Here is a 16,497-nt window from a genome sequence, read left to right as displayed (position 1 = left end):
GGGTGCAAATATGGGGTTTCGCTAAGACATAAAATCGACTAATAATCTAAAGCTGCCAAAACAATGTTCTTGTCACTACGTAACCAACAAAGAACTGCAGGAATGAACTGGAAATCAAATGGATTGACGAATGTATCTAAGATTTTCCCTAAAAACATCAAAGAAGTTACTAGATCCCAGCAACGTGGAAGCAATACAACACTGGACAATGTTTAGAAAATTAGAATATTTAAGTGAACCAAAGTGTTAATCTTAATTATAGTTTAAGTAACCTAATTTAATTTTAATTTGGGAGGTACATATTGATGAATTGACACAAGTACAACAGAACAACAATAGTAAAAAATTAAGTAAAAGATTATACTAAGTATATTTAGTTTAAAATGGAATAAAAAACTATATTTAAGTTAGTAATCTAAATTATAAAATATATCTAGTATCTATCCTATATATTTTATTTTAATAATTATAGTTATAAAGCATCATACAAGATACTTTGTAAAAGTATAACTTTATATCTACTAGTTTTCGATTAGAAAAATATTTTACCTTATCTGTTTTCCACTTCAGAATGTGACTGTTTTCTGTCATTGCCCCTTATACAGCTGCTGTCATAAACAAACTAGTAAATCGATTCACGAACTGAGAAATAGATATAACGCTATTTAGAAACTTTTCTCACTCGAAAAGTTTAAGCAATTAATGCGGAATTATCCAGACTCTTTGTTTTTGAGCAATTTCATTTTTGAAAACTCTACGAAAAAGTTTATTTAATCGCTACGAATGAGTTGGGACTCGCTAGATTTTCTTTCCGAAAATGGGAACAAACTATTTTCAAAAAATCGCTGAGATAAATATATTTTTCTATCTAAACGTTTAAATAACAAAATAATCAATTAATATCAATTCGGCATTTCTTAGAATCGATTGTTGAATGGTGATTTCGAGAGGATTTTGAGGAAAAGAAATACTGCCCTACAATATTCCTGGATGTCTCATAAGCTTTTGATCGGGTTTGGCATTTGAGATTAATCTGTAAGATGAGCAAATTGTTACCGCGTAACTATTGTCAATTGCTGGAGTCATATTTATTCGGAAGAAAATTTAGAGTATCGCACGAAATGGCGTTCTCGACATTTAAAACAATTTCGGCTTTCCTCAAGGTAGCGTCTTAGGACCTCTCCTGAATCTGCTCTACACTGCTGACATTCCAACAACAAAAGAAACACTACTTGGAACCTTTGCTGATGACACAATTATTATAGCAAAAGATATATCTCTGCCTAGGGCAATAGAAAAAGTGCAAGTGGCAGTCAACAAAATCTACAGATGGACGAAAGATTGGAATAGTGAACTTAATAGCTCCAAATCTGTCCGCGTTTATGTTGCATTGAAGCGAAATAATAAAAACTTAATTATATCACTCAATGGATGCCCGATTCCTCAAGCAGAATCAGCTAAATACCTTGGAATCCATCTTGACGGTAGATTAAATTGGAAACATCGCGTTAGACAGAAAGCAAAACACATTAGAACCAAAATAAAACAACTATACTGGTTAGTCGAGAGATACTCTCAACTTGATCTAAAATCAAAGAGGTTGATCTATAATACAATTATAAAGCCAATTTGGACCTATGGGTCATACAACGCTGTCAAAACAAGGTTCTTCGATTGATTATCGCTATGTAACCAACGAATAACTTCACGATGGCCTGGAAATCAAATGGATTTGCGAAGTTATCCAAGATTTCGCCTTGAAACATGAAAGAAGATTACTAAGTCATACTAACGTGGAAGCAATACAATTGCTGAACAGCTCGTAGGATGTCAGGAGATTGAAGCGAACAAAACCATACGAACTTATATAAAGTGTATACATTTAGTGTAAACTATAGCTATAAGTTAATAATTAATAAATAATTATACTTTTATAATTGAGGAATACATATTGATGTATTTTCTCGCACTCGTCTTGCTTGTTAATTAATCCAAGTACATTGGAAAAGTAGTCATAAATTAATTGTAAATTAAGATTCTACTAAGCGTATCCAATAAAGATGTTATAAAAAATATTTCATTGTATTATTGTAAATTAATTGATATTATATCTTATCTATTAATTTTAGTATATATGTATATATAGTTATTGATACAGTTCTATTTTTGTTCATTAAATTTCAAATGGTGATAGATATACGACAAATCTAAAACGAGGTATGTAATACAAACACTTATACTAAATTATTTCAACTATACCACTAGGGAGTAACATATCCCCTGCTGGTAATAAAAGTTCCGATTCAAGTAGACAAATATTTAACAAGATATTCTAAATGTTATGGCGTTCAAAATGATTTGAAGGGGATCCTTCGACTTTGCCATGGCCCTTCTGGGAATCTTTCTTCATTCCGTATCAAATATTTTGATTTATATTTAAATTGTTTAAGTCGTTGTCTTAGATATATTAATACTAATTTATTCAGTGGTTCAAATCTGTTTGCTTATACCTATGATATGAAAGGTATTACTTCATTAGATACATCTTGGTTCATATATAAATTATTTTATCTCCACGTCATTATTGTAATAACATATTAACATTATTATATTGTATTAAATGTCCTTTAAAAAGTAATAGATATTTTGTAATTTACTGTCTTTAAATTTAATTTAATTTACTTTCTATATGTTACTAGCATTAACGTAGTTGAAATAAATCTATTTGTTTAGCATAGATACATAATCAGCTTCATTAAAAATTAAAAATAAATCATGAAGGTAAAATACTTCCCTTAAAACTAATTGGTACTCTACAATGATTATTCATATTTATTTATTTTATTTTAAAATTTTCATCTTATCATAGTCAAGATCTTATCTTAGTCAATCAATAGCATTATTTAGTCACTATTTACTAATTTTTATTGTCAGAGATTATATAATTAGGAAAACACCTTCTTCTAAATTGATTAATGATTTATAATTATATTTAATATCTATTTATTTGATTTATTTTAAGATATATGAATAGTTTGTTATATAATATTACTTATTATTTAGTCACTATTTAAAAACAGGTTGTTAAATTGGGAAAACACTTGCTTTTACTGTTAATTAGTATTTTAAAATTATAATTAATATTTATTTATTAGTTTTATTTTATGATATATCAATATTTAGTTATATAGCATTATTTAGTCACTATTTATTAATTTATATTGTAACAAATATTATAAATGGGGAAGTACATATACAAGCAAGGCGAGTACGGGATTAATAAATTTGTATTTCCCAAATTAAAATAGAACTAAACTACTTGAGCTAAAATTAAGAGTAACACTTATAAACTATACTAAGTTCGTGTGGTTTCGTTCGCTTAAATCTTCTGATTTCCTGCGTGTTGTCCAATAGCTGCATTGTTTCCACGTTAGTTCCAAGTATCGATAAGCATTAGTAATTAATTGTAGAACTTTGTTTTGGCAGCGTTAAATTACTAGTTGGTTTGATGTTTCAGTACAACCTCATCATGCATCCTATAGTTCTTTTGATTCACTAATAAACCAATCTCGTTGATTTTAGGTAAAGCAGACAGTATCTTCCGACTAACCGGTACAGTTACTTATATATTTTATTTTAAGATGAAAATAACTAAAGTAAAAGCCGGCTGCGTTGGCGCAGTAGTCAAGGCGACAGGACGGTCCTCCTACTTTTGCGATAACTGCGTGTTCGAATCCTGCTGGGGCATGGATATACTTTATGTTTGTGTTTGTAATTATAATATATTTAGGCATCAGTGGAAAATCCGACAAGGAATAATCATCCCAGTCATACCAATTACCAGGCCGGGTTAGACCGGATGTCTTCTGGGATGGTCTCTAAGTCGGTTACTGGCTAGACGGTAGGCTTAATGCCAAGGACCATGGTTCTTAAATAAATTCATTATATTATCACAAGAGCCAGTTAGAATTTCTCACAGTATATATTTCTTTTCTGGATTGAATATCAGACCAGCCAAACTAATATACATTAGATTAAATTGACCTGGATTTTTTTTAAATAAATACAATTTAATTTTTATTTTCGGTATTTGGTCATATAGCCGCTCACTATTTACTGAAGGACATCGTTGTTTCAGTTTTATGTAATGACCATCAAAGGGGTACACTTACTTATCCCTAATATCTTAGATATCAAAAGGATTAAGTTTTGTGGAAGGGGGGCTTTCAATTTCGACGGGTCGCGTAGTGATGGTCTTATCTCTGGATCCTCTCGAGGTGACTCAGGAATTTGGGAAACCTTGTACGTTTGGCTGGCTATAAAGGGTTGCATTGATAGATCTATACTTCGGATGTTCTTGTCATTAAAAATAATACTAAAATAGTTTCTCCCTATTCCATATTTTGGGAAATTATTCTGTAAATTTTTTATAGAACATTTAATTGGTTATGTATTATATTTAAATAAAATATTACTTACTATTTTAATTTAAAATATTTGTAGATTAAATTACTTTTGTTACACAAAATGCTGATTAAAATACGAACAAGGAAATATTTGGTGTATTGCTTAATTTTTGCAGGTTTTGTCCTTTTGAACGATTTCCATTATTAGGTCTTACTTTGGAAATTATATTATTAATATTGTTCTGTAATACTCGTATTTCCCAAATTAAAAGTAAATTAAACTGCTTAAGCTTAGGATAAGGCTCATGTGGTTTAGTTCGTGTCAATCTTCTGATTTTTTGAACTTTTGTCTGTAGTTTTATTGCTTTGACGTGATGTGATTTGGTAAGTTTCTTTCATATTCACAACAAAATCTTGGATAACTTCGTAGATCCATATGAATTTGAGTTTTAGTTTTGGCAGCTTTCGATTACCGGTTGGTTTGATGTGCTAGCGTAACCCCATAAGTCCAAATAGGTTTTATGACTAACTGGTAAATCAGTCTCTTCGATCTTATGCCAAATTGGGAGTATCTCCATACTAACCAGTACAATGCTTTTAAAGGAATTAGACAAGAATTTTCAAAATACTCAATAACAAGTCTGGATGAGTTACATACCCTCTCAAAATAACCGAGACAATAGATACAGTCATTCAGCATTGCATTCGATATGATTTACAACAAGAAATAATATTTCCAAAGCATGGCAATCAATTTGTATTGTTCCTGATACCGTTGTTGTGTGAAACATGTAATTATTGATACAAAACTATTAAAGGAAGCAGTTTTGATCTTTGTAACCTGTCATGGCAAGATATGACAGTGCAAGTTCTGCTGATGTAATTCTTTTTAATACTTTTAAGAGTATATATAAGTTAGAAAACATTAGCAAAGACAGATGAATACCATAAATAATGTCTATTTAATCTTTTACAATATAATGAATAAGATTCACGTTCAAAATATTTTAGGTGTTTAATTAATAACTAAAGCATCTGAGACAAAAGTCAATACAAATATTAAATAATAATAACCTAACTAAACTATATATTATTCATAATGAATGAAGGCAACTAATCAAAAACTAATAACCAATCAAGTTCAGAGACGATAAGTAGAAAATAATGTGATAGATTTTTAATTAAAATTTGACAGATGCAGGGTCAGCCTATAGACCTACATGGTTATCTCTATATTTATAATAGGGTACTTGTGAGATAAGGAAATTGATATGGCCGAATCTGAATACCGATTATTATTTTAAACTGGTTTAATTTGATACCGCGCATTAAGAAATATTATCACAAAATAATTGTAATAAATTTAATAATTACTCTCTCACAGTATAGTTTAATTAACTGTATAAAGAAAGTAATCAATATCATTTTATTGCGTATTGTTATTATGAATCACATAAAGATATTAATAATATAAACAGTCTTAATGTTCTGATATAAATTAGAACAAGTCGTCTTATTTAAACCCAATAACACACTTAATTGTAATGCTATCTATTAATTGATATAACATATATCTTAAATAAATATCTTATTCCTGCAGTGCAAAAGGCAGGATACCACTATAATGTAGTAAGTGGATTACTTTAAATAGCTAGATCATTACCGAAACCCAATATTATAAATTAAGGAATATTACACTACCGCAGAAGTGAAAGTCGTAAATTAAATAATGATTAATTAAGCAAAATTTAATTGCTGTGGAACAAAGGAATGAGTCTATTGTGAAATTAATTTCACATAATAATTTGCTTTTAAACATCGTTATCTATGTACTAGACTATAAAAAGTTGGTTCCAAAAAATTAGATTGCGGTATTTTATTATGATCATTTCATAAAACTTTATGGCTACTCTTTCCCCTTTTACTTGTAATCGACAGATGAGAAACACCAACTATTAAATTTAAATATTAGACGCTAAATGAGCAATATCTGTGAGAAGTCCTGGAAATTCATAATGTAGATGGTGTGTTGTGTCTACAAAGACTTCGTAGGTTCGAATCCCGCTGGACCATAGAGTAGTTAATAGTAAATAGTTTTACTAATTACTAAAAATATGACACCCTATGATATGTTTAGGCTTAGACTTAGATCAGATTAAGATTAGGTTTAATATTTTTATTTAACAATCCAGAAGATTGACGTGGTTAAATTAAATGTACTTGTCACTTGTTATTCCAGAAGTCATCCGGTCTTATCCAGCCTGGTTACTGGCGTGACTGGGATGGTTATTCCTTGACGAGTTTTACATTTTTGCCTAGAGACATTTACAATTAACAATCATAAATATAAATTACATCCATGCCCTGAGGGATTCGAACCTACGACTAATCGCAGCAGTACATCCTTAATCAATGCGATTACCAATAGATAAAGCAAATACGGCATTAATATGAGAAAGTTTTGGTAACTAACCAATTCCCACATAGGCCTCGTATAGGTAGACTGTGTAGACATGAGTGCTTTAGATATTTCGTGGCTTTCCAGAGTGAATAATCAGTTTCTTTATCATCTGTTAAATTTCTCAAATAGTTATTTATGGACTTGTTTTTAATTTATAGTATTTTCCTTTTCAGTCTTTGGGTTATATTGTTTGAAGAATTTTTATTTTCCGGTGTTCTGTTTTGTTGCCATTTTTTTCGTAATTTTCGTTTTTAGATTACCATTTCCTTCACTTCTTTTGGATAATTAATTCCTTTAATTGTACTCTTAATTTCTGAAGTATTATTCCAAGCAACTTGTTGAATATCTACTATGAATTTTTCTGCTTCAATTGAATTCGTTTATTCAATACTTCAGCAAATCCTTCCCAGTCTGTTCTCTTGTTTGTTAACGTTGGGTTTTTTCTTTTCCTATTATATTTTCGCTCAACGTCAGAATAGTTGGATGTTATGTTTGGTCCTATAAAGAAATCTAACAGGTCTGGGGTTTTCTCTTGATCAGTCGGTCAATATATTTATTTCAACAGCTGCTTTATGCAGTTCATTGCTTTTAGTTGTTGTCATTCTGGATATAAATATATATACATTTTTCTTCCAGGTTGCTTAGTCCCAAGCATCTGGATCAATAACCGGGTTCCGTTGAGATTTACAATAACAAGTGATCTATCAGTTGTCAATATATTTATGTCTTTTCTTCGTTAATTCTCATTCTCAATATCCGTATCAGCGAATATCAGCACTATCATTAGCCAACGTCAGGTTGGTCAAGGAGTTTGTAGCATCATAATGGTTTACACAACATAGTATTTGTATAATTCCTTATATTAAAATAATTAATTAAAATAATTAGTATGATTTTAATTACTTTAAGATGATACAAGAAGTAGATAAGATATTATCCGCATTAACACGGCGTATTAAACAAAAATAAGCAATGTGAGGAAGACGTTTAATATTTTAACACATTGAACACCTCAACCATGGCAATTTTAGACATTTTTATTATGATAGAATTTAATTTAGTCCCGGTTATGCGATAAATAAGATCGCGTAGGGAATACCGTATGAAAATTGGTTGCATACAAATTCCCTGACAAGACGAAAACGCGCACGGTGCGGCAACGGCGAATGAACATTGGCCAAATTACCAAGTCGTGATCTCTGAGCGGAAGGAATGCCAGGCCCATGGGTATGCCGTTCCTCCACGACGAAATACTCGTGCCATGTGGTCCGTTTTGACATTTAATAATTATTAAAATTCTTGTCTCCCATTTATTCTGTTTTCGAAGGCTTCGTCTGGTCGGCGGTCTCATCTAGATCATCCTTCGAATTTCGTTGCTATATAGATGCACGAAGAGTCCGTATTGTTATCTGCTTAAAGTCTTTGATTATGTCGGATAAATTTCGCTGGTATCTCGTTAAATATTTTTTTCGAGTAATTACGTCTGTTAAAAAATTTAAACAATGCTTAAAATTTGATTTCTCGAACATCTCCATGCGTTTTTTTGTTTTAAAGATTTCTGCTACTTCAATAGGCATGATGACTAATTTTGAGAAATTGTTTCCGAAAATATATTACTTCTACAGAAAATAAAGGTTTAATAAAAGAGCTTTTCTCTAGTTTAGCCATGGAATATAAGACCACATTTGTCTACTGCGTACTCTATATCTTATACTCTTATACTCTTATACAATGTAAAATATAATACAATGGAAAATATGCTTTTTATTTTTAGGACAAAGGCTTATGTATTAATAAAATATGAATTAACGATCCAACAAAAATTTAAACATTGCTTATAGGCTTGATAACTAATTTTGAAAAAGTGTTTCTGAGAATACAGAAAATAAAGGTTTAGTAAAAAGGCTTTTCTCTAGTTTAGCCATGGAATATAAGACCACTTTTGTCTACTGTGTACTCTATATCTTATACTCTTATACAATATAAAATATAATACAATGGAAAATATGCTTTTTATTTTTAGGACAAAGGCTTATGTATTAATAAAATATGAATTTACGATCCAACAAAAATTTAAACAATGCTTATAGGCATGACAACTAATTTTGAAAAAGTGTTTCTGAGAATACAGAAAATAAATGTTTAGTAAAAAGGCTTTTCTCTAGTTTAGCCATGTAATATAAGACCACTTTTGTCTACTGTGTAGTCTATATCTTATACTCTTATACAATATAAAATATAATACAATGGAAAATATGCTTTTTATTTTTAGGACAAAGGCTTATGTATTAATAAAAATATGAATTAATGATTCAACAAAAATTTAAACAATGCTTATAGGCATGATAACTAATTTTGAACAAGTGTTTCTGAGAATACAGAAAATAAAGGTTTAGTAAAAAGGCTTTTCTCTAGTTTAGCCATGGAATATAAGACCACTTTTGTCTAGTGTGTACTCTATATCTTATACTCTTATACAATATAAAATATAATACATTGGAAAATATGCTTTTCGTTATCAGGACAAAGGTTTATTTATGTATTAATAAACATATTGATTAACGATCCTACAAAAATTTAACCAATGCTTTAAATTTGATTTCTCGAATATCTCTACTAGCGTACTTTTTTTTGTTTTAAAAATGTCTGCTACTTCAATAGGCATGATGACTAATTTTGAGAAATTGTTTCTGAAAATATATTATTTCTACAAAAAATAAAGGTTTAGTAAAAAAGCTTTTCTCTAGTTTAGCCATGAATGTAGCCACTTTTGTCTACCATGTACTCTGTATTTTATACCCTTATATAACATAAAGTATAATATAATGTAAAATATGATTTTCATTATCAGGACAAAGGTTTATTTATTTATCAAGCTCAACAAGCTCCTGTGCCTTTTTAGGATCGGTGTTTACATGTATTAATAAAAATATTGATTAACGATGCAAGAAAGATTGAACCAAATTTGATTTATCGAACATTTCCATGTGTATTTTTTTTTGTTTTAAGGATTTCAGCTACTTCAATAGGCATGATGACTAATTTTGAGAAATTGTTTCTGAAAATATATTATTTCTATAGAAAATAAAAGTTTAGTAAAAAACTTAGTCATCTAATATAAGTCCACTTTTGCCTACTATGTACTGTGTATTTTATACTCTTATACAACATTAAATATAATATAATGTAAAATATGCTTTTTATTATCAGGAGGAAGGTTTATTTACTTATCAAGCTCAACAAGCTTGATAAGTGTGCCTTTTTAGGATCGGTGTTTACATATATATTTTATAATATTGATTTTTTTAATAAATAATATAAAAATACAATGGACCAACAACAATAAATATAAATCTAACAGGGTCAAAATGAAACACTATCAATTGATATAAATACATATTATATATTTTTATTACATCTTGCATTGGATATACATATTACAATGTTAGTTTATAAAATTAATTTATTATTATTGATCTGTGGTACTTTCATCAATACTTCCAGTCCTTCCTAAATAAAAAATAAATTAGACTACTTAAACTAAAGTTAAGGGTAAACACTAATACACTATACATATAAGTTCATGTGGTTTGATTCGCTTCAATCTTCATATTTCCTGCGTGTATACCTTTGTATAACTTATATCATGTTTTAGGGCGAAATCTTGGATACCTTCTTAAATCCATTAGATTTCAAGATCATCGTCCAGTTCTTCGTTGATTATGTAACGATAATCATTGATTATTAATTGAAGAATTTTGTGGGTTTGATTTTTTAGCGCAACCGCATAAGTCCAAATAGGTTTAATTATTTGTAGATAAACAAGTTGCGACTAAAAATGCAACTCATTGAATATTAGACAAATTAGTATGTACAAAATTAGCAATGAAAATAAATTAAATCAAATTTTTCAAAGAAACAGTCAGGAAAGAACATGTATTCCCACGTAGCGACCAGGAATTTTCCTGATTTCCCAAGCTAAGTTTACCATCCAATGTATTAATAATCCTAAACCACTGTCTTTAGTGAATGGATGTCCCGTATTTAAGCAGGATATGATTTGGGATAGTTGTTCTGAGCATTCTGTTGAAGGAAGGTTTAAATTACAAAAACAAATTTTTTAACATTCTGTACAAACATATTCTCAGCTAGGGATTCCGAAAAAATATCAATTTGCGATATTTCGATATTTAAAAAAATCAAAATATATGTATATATATATATATATATATATATATATATATATATATATATATAGATGTTATATTTTATATAGATATTTTTTAAAACATCGAAATATCGATATTTTTCTCGGCGGTCGATACCCCTATTCTCAGGGTTATCCGTAAATTTCATTTATGCACTGCATTTGCGCAATTGTTGATGGTCATGCACCATTTTTACTTGTACAACAGAAGCATTCTCCATATCCAGCAACTTTCAATATACGAATATTTCGACGTAAATAAAGGGGCGTATGCTCTCTTTTCTCACCAAGTTCTCATCCAAAAACTAATCTACGGATATAAAGATTGGAAACTCAACAAAGGCAGGTGAAATTAATTAAGAAAACACATATATTGTCAAAGTTCGCACATAACAAAATAACTTTTGCATCAGTTTAAATAGAACTGATATTCGCTTTTATTAGTGTTTAACTTATCACGATGAATGGCTATTTTCAATTTTATTTTTTATATCAAATATATAAATAAGTTATTTTAGTGATTGTTACTGTCATCATGCCTATTGTTACTACTTTTGTCCGTCGTTAAATTCAGCTCAAATTATTGTAAAATTGATAATTATAGAATGCTATAGTCGAAACAACAACAAAAAATATGTGATGTGTTGACCATTTATAGCGTTATTATCATTAATATATTGAAATAGTGCATACGGAAAATAATGCATTTATATACAAACATTTTTCATTAAAATAGATAACGCATAACAAATAAAAACAAACACAGTATACACGGTGTCAGAATTTACAATTTAATTTATTCCAGACAAATACTAGCTTGACAAATATATCGAAATAATAATTGAAAATAAAATTTTAGAAGCTCTTGATACACAAATTTATTGTTCAAACTTAACGCGTCCGAACATTTACGTCGTTTCCAAGAAATATACGTCTTTTCCATTTTGACTAAGTACTAAGTATTTCGTATTGACATTATCACATTGGCGGCTCTATTTCCCATAATTTTTTATTATAGTTGATGCCCGTGCAATGTTTCACAGCTTTTAGCAAAAAATCTTTATGATAAAAGTCTGTATGATATAAGGTATGATAAATGTCTCACGACCAGAAGACAAGTATTATATTCTAAAAGTATGTATATCTAATGTTGTTGTAAAAGGACTTATATGATCAACATGTTCTATTTTTGGTGAACCCTTTTTCATTGTTGAAATATTCAAATTTAAATATTGTTACAATTCACATCAGATATGATTAATACAAGCGAGACAACTATAGGATAAACTGAGCATAAATTGAGTATATATTTCCCATATTAAATTTAAATTAAACTTCTTAAACTAAAGTTAAGAATAAAACTTGTACATTATACAATTTCGTGTGATTTCGCTTCTATTTTCTGATATCTTGTCCGTTGTCCAGTAGCTGTTGCTTCCACTTTGCTGTGATTTGGTACACCTTATTTCATGTTTTCATGTTTTAATACCTTACATAACCTCCATAGATCCTTAGTAATTAATCAAACTACTTTAATTTAACATTAATATTTAGGGAATCAAATTATCTCAAAGATGTTTTCACTTGCAAATTCTTGATTGTTTGTAGTTATTATAATCTCATTTGAATCTGATAGATGCTAAATAATGTTTCAACGTTGAGATGGCTATATCGTAATAATATAATAATAATAGACGTGGAATAGTGGGCAAACATACTACTGCGGTAGCTCCTGCCTGTCGTAAAAGGCGACTAAAAGGGGAATAGTGAAGTCCACTGAACCCCCAATTTCCCCCAATTTAAAAATGTGCCACAGAAGCTGAGGGGATGAATAACATAAGAAAAACTGATTATCTTAAATGAGAACTAGACTACTAGGCTACAGATATCCTATTGACGTAGCACAAACCTCTAAAATGAAGAAGACAAAAAAACTTCAACAATTACACGTCCGAAAGCCTTGTGTATAGATTTCAAAAGTTGGTCCATGAAGAGAGAAATCGTACATATTTTCATGGGTTGTTATTACAAATCCGAAAAACTGGAAATCACCTCAATATGTCACAAATATGTCATTCTCAAAATTTGCAATATATTTCAATATTCATTAATGCAATACATCTTGGCCAGACCATACATACATCTTAGAATAAAAGGCCACATTTAGAAATAAGCAGAGCATAAAATGTAATAAAGTAGTAAGATTGTAAATTATTTATCATATATTTTTAATAGATAAATTTAAATAACATATCACATTTTCTGTATAACATCGTTTGAGCCGATTACTGAGAGAAAATAATCCTAATTCAGGATATTCCTGTCATCTTGAATCTATTCTACTATTACTGAAAGATACCTGACTCTCAGTCATAAATTCATCATTTAGTATCAATTTTACCCAAACAAAACCCGAATGTAGTCAACCTCCACCGAATTCGTTAATGAATGACGACCTATAATTGAAATCGGTAAAAAATCAATAAACATCAGTCCTTGAATGGTAGCTTGTCGCCAAAAATACAAATTAAGTTCACCAATGCAATATAAATGTGAAACATAACATTACCATGTATAATTTAAGCACAGTCCCGAAATATAAAAAAACAACCATTGTATAAAATGTTTTCAAGTGTAATGAATTTCAAGTGAAGTGATGTATTTATGAAATAATATAATAACTGTTCTATCTAATCGGTTATGTATGTATTAAATTCAAATTGTTTATTATTAACTTTTAATAAATAATTATGCTAGTTTGTTTTAAAACTCTATAAGAAACAAAAAGTAGAATAACCATTAACATACATGTCTAAATAGTAAAGCGATAGGAATGTCAGCACTTATAGAAAGAAATTGTTTACATAATTTCCTTGTCAGTTTGACCCTTATTTATCTAAATTGTTTCTGGTTCCCATGGCAGGTCCACCACTACAGTCATCTCATCACTAAAAACAAAATTATCGAACGCGTTTAGTTATATTCCACAAGGAAATGTTCTTTGTTTGGTCACAATATCTAAAGTATCAGTTTATCGTGAAAGAGTTTCGTTTATTTGTAGTTGTTCGCTAGTTTCGTTTTGTTTAGTTGTATTTAATCAAAATAATGTTATTGTATATTGATGTTCTCTCTGAAAACTTATGGTGTTTAGTACCGTAATTAAAACAATGTTACCCGCCTCGCTAACTATGTCAACATCATCAGGAGATAATTAAAACTGAAATAATTAGAATTGTAAATAGAACGAAGACTATTACTGTTACTGAGCTTCAGAGTGTAAATAAGAGCATATTTTCTAGACCTTAGAACTATTTTCCTAAACAGATAACAAGCCTCATGATTACTTTACATTTAAAAACATCAATTTTTTAAATGAAATTATTACACTTACTTGTTATCTTTCGCTTTTATGCTACCAGGTTTTTCCAATTATATATTAGACAAGAGCAAAACGAAACTTTTTAGCATATTTCATTCTTTCTAACAACATACACAAAGTTTCATAAAAATGCAAAATAATAAAATTAAATAATTTGCTAAAACATTTGCTAATAGTGGACTACTTCACTACCATTGATAATCCTAAATGAAAACAAGAATCTAAGGACTGATATGTCCAGAAATCGACCAAGAAAGTATTGACGTCTCTTGTTTTTAATGGTGCATAATGAAATTTATTCATGGATTACCTCCAAATTGGTAAAACCAATTATTTTGCATCATTGCACAATATTCGTGAAAAGATCCAGTTCACAAAATAAAATCTCGTCATACATCTTAAAAATGATTAAAATCAGTAAATTGTCTAAGTATCAAGCTTATTCGCCATATTTAGCACCCTTTCGCTTTTAGTTCTTCTTACGTCTCAAAAATTCTGTCACTAAACACCGTTTTATTGCAATGCTTTCTTGAAAACCACAGTAATGTCAAATAACATTTTTATTTTCGTAAAACATTCATTGACTCAAATTATAACATACAAATGTTACTGTAACATACAAATTATCTAAGAACTCAGAAACAATATTAATAAAAAAACTATACTATATAGTTCAATTGCTTGGACCAATCTTCCTTATTACTTATTAGGGACGTTTCTTGGGTTCAAGGTTTACCTCTTTTTAAAATATTTCATCCAGCTCTTTTTTTTTCTCTACTTTATCATTATAATTTACCCGTTCACCATTCAACAGTTGTTCATCAACACAGTTGTTCATTATATTCATTTTATATTTTCCAAGTTTTTTTCCGCTTCTAAGATCGGATACTTCAACATTTTTAATTAATAATTCTTGTGGGCTCTTGTCCCCATTTGTCACTTCATCTTTTTCCTGTCGTAATATTAATAAATCATAAATTTTAATTTAACAAAGACTAAATGAGAGCAAGAAATTCAATGTTAACTCGACAACTAGTGAACTGTATCATAAAATCCGTTTGAACTTGATTTAAATTTATTTGCTTCCAAGTAACGTTTTTAAACTTCAATGAACAAAATGATCACGACTTACGAATCGATCTGATAGTATTGTAATTATTGATGGTATCATTAATAAAAATATTCTTAATTGAGATCAGGCTTATATATTCCCATCGGTTGATATTTCAAAAATTCAATAATAATTCCAACAAAATTGTTTTTGTATTCTTTTTCAAGGAACTATTCGAAAGGCAATTAGTCCGTAAAATTGTTCACTAATAAATCTTTGAAATCAAATAATAACTGCTTCGCTTAATTGATATAGTTATCTGTTTCTTTGTCTAATTTAAGTTTTGCCTAGCTACGTTTGCAGTTTATGCGAATATAACAAACTCGAATAAATTAATGTAAAGAATGGAATTACGAAGATTTATGTTAACAAATGCTAAATCAATGTAATATGCAAATATAATTTAAATATCAATGCAACTACCAGTTTGACATTTTAAATAATTAACTTTTTTTATAAATTAATTGAATTAACTGCGTTATTGATTAAAAGGCCAAATTATCAATGTTTATAATTTTAAACCATATTCTCATGAATTTTTATTTATCTTTTAGATACATGTGATTTGAATCTAAACCGTTTCCTCTACTTTTAACTAAGATCATTTGACTTAGACCCTTATATAACTACTACAGGAAATTTTAATTTTTTTCCTTTTTGTTTTAACTCATCCATCTTTAGACATGATTCGTACTAATGCATGATTGTGATTCGTCACTAAACACTTCATTCCAGTCTGTATCTCGGTTAGACTTCGGCGTCACCACTCTTGGCGCCGGTACTTAGTGACTAGGGGTTACAAAATTCGGTTAAAAGGAAAAAAAGGTCAAAACACTTTATGGGGCGTTATAAAATTTACAATTCCTCTTTTCTTTGTTGCGCTTACCGTTGTTTACATTTTATATTTGCCATAACGTCGAAGGTAGTAACAAT

The 16,497-nt window shown here is 29.3% G+C and overlaps 1 protein-coding gene across 15 annotated transcripts in view; it reads left to right on the top strand.

The window, feature by feature from the left end:
- The window catches only part of Cirl (Calcium-independent receptor for alpha-latrotoxin), a 608,365-nt gene that overhangs the window by 377,003 nt on the left and 214,865 nt on the right, over positions 1–16,497 (top strand). Inside the window, exon 1 of one of the 15 annotated variants that reach the window (XM_076405291.1) lies at positions 2,199–2,217. The exons of the other annotated variants lie outside the window; for them this stretch is intronic. The gene's annotated coding sequence lies outside the window, so the exon portion shown is untranslated. Of the gene's footprint in view, positions 1–2,198; positions 2,218–16,497 lie in introns of those variants that run through there. 15 annotated transcript variants of the gene reach the window in all.

This window comes from Rhynchophorus ferrugineus, unplaced genomic scaffold (assembly GCF_030347505.1).
Source record: "Rhynchophorus ferrugineus isolate W39M unplaced genomic scaffold, kcgeb_rfMv2 rfM5, whole genome shotgun sequence".
Classification (NCBI taxonomy): Eukaryota; Metazoa; Arthropoda; class Insecta; order Coleoptera; family Curculionidae; genus Rhynchophorus; species Rhynchophorus ferrugineus.
This window is presented reverse-complemented; position numbering and strand designations above follow the sequence as displayed.